This window comes from Peromyscus maniculatus, chromosome 7, assembly GCF_049852395.1.
Source record: "Peromyscus maniculatus bairdii isolate BWxNUB_F1_BW_parent chromosome 7, HU_Pman_BW_mat_3.1, whole genome shotgun sequence".
Lineage (NCBI taxonomy): Eukaryota > Metazoa > Chordata > Mammalia > Rodentia > Cricetidae > Peromyscus > Peromyscus maniculatus.
Window position 1 is genome coordinate 99,535,586 of NC_134858.1, and position 10,761 is coordinate 99,546,346.

The window sequence follows — 10,761 nt, forward strand, 5'->3', positions numbered from 1 at the left end:
TTAACTTGCTTCCTACTACATCTTATGGTCTAGCATCACACCCAGCTCCAGGAAAAAAATCTCAGTATTGAGCAAAAGACACACACACACACACACACACACACACACACACACACACACACACATATATATATAACAATTAAATACTTGATCACAGATTAAATCTAACAAGGCATGGATCCTGCACCCATTGCTCCCTACCTGTGAAAGCTTGTACAAATTTGTAAACTTCAATGTGTGTTTCTTCAACTTTAAAATGGAACAATGATTGTACCCGTGTCAACAGACTCTTGGAAGAATTGAATGTGCATACATCTTCTACAATCCTTGCTTCATAAAAAGTGTTTTAAAAAGTTCATTAGTATTAATACGAAAACACTGCTAAGTTGCTCCCAATGGGTTGTGGATGCAGCCAGTATGTTCCTATCAATTCAGCTAAAATGGGCTATTGCTAAATGGGCAATGGGCTGGAATTTTCAGCTAGAGAGGTTGATCTATATTCCATTTTCCTCATAGGCTTACAGAACAGTACTCCCATTGATCCCTAACAAATTTAGATAAATTATATTGGTTCACAAATTGATCTTCTGTGAGTGTTGGCTTGGCTCCCACTGTGATGTTACCAAGAAGAAATCGGCATCATCTTGAGATAAGGGAGACACAGAAGGATCAATCCTAACATAGCTTGTAAAGAAAACTCACAAAGCAAACTATGCTGGAGAGAACTTGCTCATCTGTGAGAACTGATAGGGTGATGAATGATGCTATTGGCTTCTGGGAGCACTGTGGGCAGGTCACCTTGATTTCTTCTGCCTCAGGTGTTGCATTCATGAAATGGGGATAATTAAAACACCTAATTCAAAAGTTTGTTGTGAAGGTTAAATACATGTACATATAAAGTGCCTATAATCTAGTAAATTCTGGCTACTCATCACATATTATTAATATTACATGAATCAAATGCATTAAGAGTTGCCTAGGGTGAAGTATTAAAGAAGATCTTGGGAACTTTTTCTAAATTTTTGGAATTCATCCTAAATTTTTTTTCACCACTCTAAAGTAATTAGTGTTTTTGCAGAAATTCCTTAAAGAGTACAGTTCCTGAGGGTCAGCTGTGGGCCTTGCAGTACACATGATTCTTGTGGGAACCTACAAGGAGGAACAAGAACTATCAGGCATCACCTCTACCTCAAGGAGATTTCCATCTAAAGGACTATAAGCAATGTGTTCTTAGCTGATGTCAAGACTGGACAATTGTTCTAGCTCAGACAAGGGGAAACAGGGGCTAGATGCATTTCTGCTTTAAGCAAGAATCCAGGAAAGGTTTGTGGGCATGTGGACATCAGAAGCACAGACAGTGAGGATACTGTGATAAATTGATAGACTGTGGACAGGCCAAGCTGACTGGAAACAGGTGGTTCATCCCAAGAGGCTACTGCAAATAATAGTGTCATCTGAGCAACAAAATAAGGCATACTAGCTGTTAAAGCTCTGAAATCCAGCCCACATGCTATCATCAACCTGGGACATAAGACTTCAAGTATCTAAAGGCCAGATCTACTGAGGGATGTCTTTCTGTATGCTGTGAATATATGTTGTTCCCATTGGTTAATAAATAAGTTGCTTTGACCTATGGCAAGGCAGCTTAGAAGCAGGCAGGAAATCCAAAGAGAAAGACAGGAAAGAGAAAGGCAGAATCTAGAGAGATGTCAGCTGCTGTTAAATGAACAGCAAGTTGCCAGGAGACCGGTAACACCATGGCCACTTGGCAAAACACAGATTAGTAAAAAATGGGTTAATTTAAGATATGAGCTAGCTAGCAAGAGGCCTGCCATAGACCATACAGTTTGTAAATAAGATTAAGCCTCTGAATGATTATTTTATAAATGGCTATAGGACCGTGGGGCCAAGCAGGACCACAGAAAATTTTCAACTACACAGATCTAAAGATTAATGCCCACAATTACGATCCAGGGATATCTCCTTCTGTCATTGTAAACCAGTGTTCATTTTGACTGGTCAGTGGAAGATCATCTCAGACCTTGAGGGCCAAGCTGGAGAAATTATGTATTACTGTAGAGACCATGGAGAGCTCCTGTATTCTGCTTTCCTTGAAAATTCTCTCTGCTTGGGTTAGGGTCATGGTTCAGTCAGTAAAGGGCTTGCCTTGAAAGCACAAGAGCTTGACTTGCATTCCCAGAACCCACATCAAAAAAGCCAGGCATAGTGGTGCATTCTGACGATCTCAGTGCTGAGGAGGCAGAGAGGTAGATCTCTGAGACATGATGGTCAACCTGCCTAGCCTACTTGTCAATTTCCAGGTCAATTAGAGAACTCAATCAAGGTGATGGCTCCTGAGGAATGGAATCCAAGATTGTCTTCTGGTCTTCACATGTATGATCATACATGTGCATGTGCACACACACACACATGTGCACCTGCACACACAGACACACACATATCCCACATCCCAACCCTACCCACAGAGCTGGGCAATGATGCCTGTTGCAGTGACATTTGTCCTGTCCAGCTTTAGTGTCTGGCATGAGATGTTGCCCACAGGATTTTCCATGGACTCTCTAAACATGATGAGAAGTTAGACTGATGCACACATCAAGGTGCCCAAATCAACACTGGGTCACTTATCTGTTTCACTGTCCTTCCTTGGATCTCAATTTTGTCCCTGTGGTAGTTAAGCAGCCCTCTTTCCCATCCTTTTAGAGACTATATTGGTGTTTATGTTGCAGTTGCCTCTGCTTTTTTTATCCTGTGCAAACAATTACTTTATGCTGCTAATTCTTTTGTATGCTCTCTTCTCACTGTAATCTTAGACCTGTCTTTCTCCCTGACTGGTCCCATGACTGTACCTGCCACCTGATGCTACCTCCTCATCCATTGTCTTCTTGGGACAAAAGATGGAGGGTTGATGAAGTGAAGAGCCCCAAGAAAGTGCTGATATACTAGAGAAGAGTTTGGACCAATTGGAAAAGCATCCTTAAAGATAAATTGGACATTGATTTCTGATACTTTTAATTGGAAGAAAGATTTCTTTCTTCCTTATTTTCTTTAAATATTTTGGTAAGTTTGGGTCCCTGTTGAAGGAGGCAATCCAGAGAGACTGGTGCTGTACATTGTATGACTAAAGATCTAGATGGATGTTTTGCTGCAATTATATTATTGCAGGCTGGGTATAAATAAACGACCAAGGATGGGAGTCCACATATCCATCACTCCAAAAACACCAACTTTGGTAATCTGGATAGAGGTCAAGGGTACAAAACTAGGTCCAAGTGTGCAAGGCCTACAAGGCCAGAGGGGATGATGGCAAAGCAGAAACTCAGGCAGATGCGAAGCCCTGAGATCAGGCTGTCTCTGTCAGAATCCCAATTCTTCATTCACTTTCTGAATGAGATTTTTTAAATGTGCTTTTACATGGTATCAAACAATCCAAAAATGGTGCTGAGAGTAGATAACCCAAAAGAGAAAAGTTAATTGTTGGAGAAGGTCCTTGGAAAGAGCATCTGGGGTTCAGCCTGAGTTTTCAGAAACTGGTGGCTGTTACTGGCATCACCTGAAATCTCTTTAGCAAGCCTCACAAAGGCATTTCTATCTGTTTGTGTTTATCTGGAGGATTACCTTGTGCATGGATTTAGCAGAAGTGCTTATTAGCCATGTCAAGGGACAGGGAAAGGAGCCATGAGACAGTTATCCTAAGCTTAGACCTGTTTCAGGAGCTCTCTCCAAGTGTGCACTTCTCCGAGGTCCAGCCACATTCCCTTTTCAGTCACCACAACAGTTTATAAACTTTTCATCACCTTGGGAAGTCGCCGTCTGCCTCTCTGTAGTCCACACATCCCCAGAACCTTATTCCTAGGCAAACGGTTATCTATATTATGTCATTATAGATTATGTGCATTTTCTAGAAGTTTTTCATAAGTAGATTCATGTATTGTGTATCCTTTTTATATGGCCTATTTTAACAAAGCATAGTTACTCTGAGCTGCATGCATGCTGTGTGCACGAATCGGTTACTAATTTTTATTGCTGAGTAGAATTCCAGTGAGTGAGTGCACCATGTTTGTTTAGCCATTCATCTGTGGCTAGAGCTTATGTTGTTTCAATATTTTTTGTTTGATTATTGTGTCAAAAACAGCAATTATGAATATGTATGTGTTTTTCGGCATTTGCACTTCTACCTAGGAGTAGAATGGCTAGGTCAAGGGCAGGTGTATATTAATCTTTCTGACAAACTGTCTAACTTTGGTTCCCACTAGCAGTATGTGAGCTTCCAAGTCCTTGGTATATTCTTCAACATGGTTGTGGTGGGTCTTTAAATTTTAGACATTCTTTTAGTGGTTGGCTAGTGGTTTTTCAGTATGTTTTTAATTCACATTTCCCTGGTGACTAATGATGCTGTACATCTTCTCGTGTATTTATTGGCTATTTGAATATGTTATTTTGTTCACAGGTTTTTAGCCTGTTTTACAGGCTTATCTTGTTATTGAATGTTCAGTGTTTTCATTCAGTCAGTATTCTCTGAAGTGTGTTGGTGAATTATTTCCTCCCGATAGATGAGGTTCTTTTTGTTGTTGCTTTGTTTTCTTGATGTTATCCTTTCAGAAAGCAGAAGATGGACACTCTTAAAAACTGAAAAATAAAACAGTAGCTAAGACAGGTTACTGTGAAGATACCTGCACCCATGTGTGTTGTTTCACTGTTTAGAACAGTCAAACTATGGAATTGACCTAAATGTCCATCAGTGGACGGATAGAGAAAAAAAATTCATACACACACACACACACACACACACACACACACACACACACACACACACTCAGTGATAGAGAAGTATAAAATTGTGTGATTTGTAGGAAAGTAGATGGAAATGAAGATCATCTTAAGTGAAATAAGACAGATTGAGAGAAACAAATATCACATGTTGTATGTTTTTCTCTCAAATGTGGGATCTAGTGGGACAAAAGACAAAAAAGTAAAATGAGGACTACTGGAAATGTAAAAGAAGAAAACCTGGAGGAAAGAGAGGAAACTTGAAGGTTGAACTCTGGTCCTAGGGTCACAAGGCAAACCCTTTATTGACTGAGATATTTCTCTATCCCAGATGATTTATTTTGAGTCCATTATTTTTCTCTGGTGTGAGGGAAAACTCGATGTTCATTAACTTTTTTTTTTAACCATATAGATACCTGGACATCATTTTTCCTTTATAGTGAATTGCCTTAGTATCTTTCTAAAAAATCAACTACAAATATGTATTGTGTGTAGATGTAAGCAATCGTCTTATTAAAATAAGAAACACAGAGCAAATGTAAAAGAGAAAGCCGAGAGGTCGGAGCTCAGAGCTAAAATCTTACCTCCTGCAGTGCTCCTAACTTCCCCGAGAAAGAGCTACTTCCTGTTTGTCTGTGTTTAAATAGTCTTTCTGTTCTGCCTTCTCATTGGTTGTAAACCCAACCACATGACTGCCTCATCACTGCCTGTAAGTACCGCCCTCCAGGTCTTAAAGGCGTATGTCTCCAATACTGGCTGTATCCCTGAACACACAGAAATCTACCTAGCTCTTCTAACCATCACGCTCTTGCTATGGCTCTAATAGCTCTGACCCCAGGGCAACTTTATTTATTAACATAAAATTAAAATCACATTTCAGTACAAATAAAATATCACCATATTTCCCCTTTTCTATTTTAATAAAAAGAAAAAAGGCAAAAGGTTATAACTAACAAAAGAAAAACTATATACAAAAGTACAATAACTATATACAATATATACAAGTAACAAATACCTAAACGATGTCTAGTCCATTTGTATTTGACAAATCAGAGAAAATAATACCCTTATCTATCCTATTTTAGTAAGTCCAAAATGTATCTAATTCACTTTCTATCCTAATTAATCTTCAACTATCTAACTAATCTTCAACTCCCTCAGAGACCCAAGAAGGAAATAATATTAGCTAACAAAAATAAAAACAGGAAGTGCACAAAAGCAACTTCCAAAAATTTTGTGAGTTGACAGAAACAGCCAGCTGCCTGGACAGTCACCTGAGGTTTCTTCACAGTGTTGGGGCATCATCTTCAGCCTATAGGCTTATCGTATCTGACAGACTCATTTGTGAAGTAGGTTGTACACAAGGTCAACAGTTCAACCTCACATTGGGTGAGAGCAGTCCATGTACCAGAAACACCTGAATTCCACTAGTGTCATGTCATGATTCAGGATTTTAAATTCTGGAGATTGTTGACAGTTTTTGAATTCAGCTGTTCATTCTTCTTGGCTGTGTATATATGGCTTCATCTCAGCATCCCCTTCTTCTCCACATCCCTCTATTAAATGCCAGTCTACTATTGAGAGGCGTGGTGAGCTTTCAGTTGCTGTTCCATTGCACAACAGAAGCCATAGGCCCACTGCCTGTTCAGCTGCCTTCGAAGAAAAGGGCACTGTACCTTTTCCGGATTGTGAAGGCCACTTCAGGGATGGTGCCATATTGTCCTGGCCTCAGAAGATGCCTTCTGATAAAGCCATAACCACACTTGTTTTGGCAGGAATCGGTAGTCCTTTGTTTCGTGTTCTGTCTGTCCATTTTGTCCTGTTGATTCGAGGATACTTTGTTGTCCAGTGGCTAACTTTTGCCACAATGAAAATTAACTCCATATGTAGTTTCTTCAATGCCCATATTTTCTCTGAAGTAGATTGGTACTGCCAGGAGCCGACATGTCTCAAAAAAGAAAAATTTCTAAGTTATTAAAACATTTTAAATGCCATATTCGGTAGATCTCTGAAGGGTTTGAAGATGACCTGTCTAAAATATATCTGCTCAATTTTTAAAACATATCTAATATGACTACAATTTCTATTGTAATGTCTAACTACTTTCATTTCTTTATATCCTAATAGTTGGTAATAATGTAAAGTATTTAAAACTAGTAATTGTCTTTTTCTTTTCTATTGTGGATTTATTTATTTATTTATTTATTTATTTATTTATTTATTTATTTATTTATTTATTGAGACATGATTTCTCTGTGTAGCCCTGGCTGTCTTGGAACTCCCTTTGTAGACCAGGCTGGCCTTTAATTCAGAGATCTCCCTGCCTCTGCCTCTGAGGGTTGGGATTAAAGGTATGAGCCATCGAGTCTGTTTTAAATAAAAGTTACTTAGGTTAGTTTAGGTGCTTTCCAGTTTTATATAATGCTCAAAATTTATAATCAGAATTAAGAATCTCCATATAATTTTATCTTCTCAATTCCTACAAAAGCTTTGATTGAAATTATAATGACTATGGAGAGAAATGTCTTCTAATAGCACCGACCCTTCTAATCCATGAGGAAAAACATCTATTTGTGCACTTATGTTGATCTCTCTTAATTTCTATGAGTAATGTTTTACAATCCCAGCAGAGCAGTTTTTGGCTTCTTCATTAGATAATTCCTACATAGTATAGATTTGGCCTCTGAGCCATGTGGGGATTTTTAATTTCTCTTTCCACTAGGTTGTTATTGGCACATATTAATAAAATTTACTTTTGCAAAATAACCTTCTAACATAATCTTGCTATTTATTATAGTTTATTTATTAATTCTAGTAATTATTTTGTTGATTCCATAGTATTTTCTACATAAATAATCATATCAGCCACAACTGAAAGGGTTTTTACATTTTTCTTCTAGTTTGTGGTTTCCCCCATCATTTATTTATTTATTTATTTATTTATTTATTTATTTATTTATTTATTTATTTATTTATTTATTTATTTTTGAGACAGGGTTTCTTTGTGTAGCTTTGGAGCCTATCCTGGAACTCACTCTGTAGACCAGGCTCGCCTTGAACTCACAGAGATCTGCCTGCTTCTGCCTCCTGAGCACTGGGATTAAAGGCATGTGCCACCACTGCCTGGTGGTTTCCCTCATCTTAATGTGATCACTTGAACATCTAGAAAAACACTGACTTGATGTGGTGAAAGTGGATGCTCTTGGGACATTCCTATTAGGAGGCAAAGCATTCATTCAGTCTTTTACATTAAACATGGTCTTAGTTTTATTTTGTTTTGCTTTGTTCTTATATATTGATGTTCAACTTGGAACAGTTCTTTTCCATTCTTAACACCAAGAATATGTGTTTATTTTGGCAAATATTTTCCATGTCTATTAAAATTCCGGGGGTTAGCTTGTGGGCATCTTTGGAGAAGTATGTGCCTAGTACATCATTTCAATCTGGAGTTCTCTTTGTCATTTATGGATATAGCACTGCTTAGTTTTTCTGTTTCTTCTTGTGTCAATTTTGGTACACTGATTTAAAAAAAACAGTTCATATTTCACATAAATTGCTAAATTGTTTGAATTAAATGTTTATAGTATTTTCTTGTTCTCTTAATATATAGAGGCTTGACAGCAGAAAACCTCTTCCATGTTGAATATTGGTGGCATATGTGTCTTTCTCTACTTTGCTTGATCTATTTAGTTAAGAGTTGATCAGTTTTGTTGAGATTTTTAAAGAACTAGCTTTCTGCTAAGCTGATTTCCTCTCCTGCAGTTTTAAAAATCTGTTTCTCCACTGAGCCTCATTATTCTTGCCCTTCTATATATCTTGGGTTTATTTTGGCCTTTCTCATTTCTTAATCTTAAACTTTAGGTCATAAAGTTTTAGGGCTATCATAGTATAAACTTATCTGCCCCTGGCAAACTCTGGTATATCATAGCTTTGCTGTCTTTTTTTAAAGATTATTGTCTCCAATGGATACGGTGTGTCTCTTGAATTCTTAAGGCAATTATTAAAAACTAGAATCTAAAATTGTGTATGTTTTTCACACCCTAAAGTGTCTTTTAGGATGTAGTTATTCTCTTGAATTAAAAACAAAACAAAATGTTAACCTTAAACCTGAGACTTCATTTAGTTCAGTTGCTGTTACTTCCTGGCTCACAATGCCTTTTCTGAAGAAAAGATTTCTATCATTGCTTCAAGTGTATCCTCTGCCCATCCTCTAGCCCAGCCTGGCTGGAAACCCATGCCCTGAAGACTTTGACTGTGTCTTTCTAGTGATTTTGAATTTACTGGAACTGTTTATTGCATCTAAACGAAGGAGTCCTTCCTTGTGCTAAATGGGATGCACACTGCCTCATAAAGCAAGGGTGTGAAGGGGATGATGCAAGCAGGGCTCTTAGAAGTCATAAGGTAGCACGTGGGCTAAGAGTCAGCCTCTGGGTGCTGGCTCAGCTCTGCCACAGTAAGGTGACATGTGAGTAAGTTCATCTCTCTGGGTCTGTCCTGCCAAGAGTATGAGCTATGGGGTCCTCAGTGAAGACTGTGGGTGTGAAAGTCCCATAGTGGCTGACACCTACATGGGTGGTTATTGCCTGGAACAACTCCCTGCTTTAACATCCTGTTCTTGGTCTCTATTGCTCCAGCAGATCCTGTTTTCTATCTACAAGGACTGGCTTTAGCCACTGCACAAAGGCCTGTACTCAGAAGGGCTCTTGGTAACTCTGATGCTCTGTTGTCATCTTGAAATTCTTAAGAACTTTCCATAAGGGGCCTTGTATTTTCATTTTGTTCAGAGGCCTCACAAGTTCTGTAGCTTATCCTGTTTGGCCTGGAAAATTCCTTGAAGACACACAGTAATGTCTTGGTGAGTAAAGTGGGCATCGCAGGCTCCCAGGAAACTGTTTACAAGTGAGCATAGCACAGCACGTGCCACCCAGGATGAGGTGTCGAGTTTCCGCATCTCACTAAAATAAGTTCAGCAGCACTATGCCACCCGCACGCCTCCTTGCAAGTAGAATTTTTGGAAGGCCGAGCTATATTTTGCCGGATATTCTTCCTCATACACCTGCCCCAGCAACTCCCCCAGTACTCATTCACATCTAGCAACCCAAGAATCAACAGCTTCCATATGGTGCATCCTCTATAAATGAAAGCTCTTTTAATTAGTGATGGAACACCTCAAATAATTTCAGCAGATGCTTCCATTTCCCGAAAACAGGCACATGTCTTTGCAACTGGGCAATATTGTTCTAATTATATCATAGCCTGCAGCCCAACTGGGTGCGTTTCTCAGGGAGTCTTTCTAAGGGAAAGAACATGGGTTGGGTAAGATCTATTTTGCTCACCCTCCCATACCCATGTCCTATCTTATGTCACCAGTTCATGCTTGTAAAGTGTTTTCTGATTTTTCTTTAAATTATTTTGATTTCCAGATGCTTTAGACAGTCAGGAGAGGAGACATATAAAGGACACAATTACTTAATAGTAGGAAAGATGAGGAAAGGCATTGTGGTTTCTCTTCTTTCAGTAATTTTCTTTCAAAGAATGGGTCCAGTGATGCAAGGAGGCAGAGTGACGCAGACATTTGCTGTCTGTCTGACCAGTGTCCTGGGCGTCTGTGAGAGAGATGTTAGGACCATTTTCTTTACCGAAAACTCTCTTAGGACAGAGGGGAGATGTACACAGTCTCTGAACAGACTGGGTTTATTTCTGGAGGTGTCAATATGGTTGTGAGTGGTACTTGATGAGGGGACCTGATGGGCTCACTACCCTGGGGAAAATACTTTGCTTGTGTTCATGAGATTCTGGTGGCAGTTGCTGCCTGACTAGTTTTGGGTTAGCGTCTACTTTTGTGCTCACCATTGAATCATGCTTCTGTCTTTTTTGATTCTATAGCAATGTGAGAGATATCCATGAAACATAAGCAGACAAGAAATAATGTCCTTCTGGGGGAAAGACTTGAAGATCCAAACCTCCTTCCTT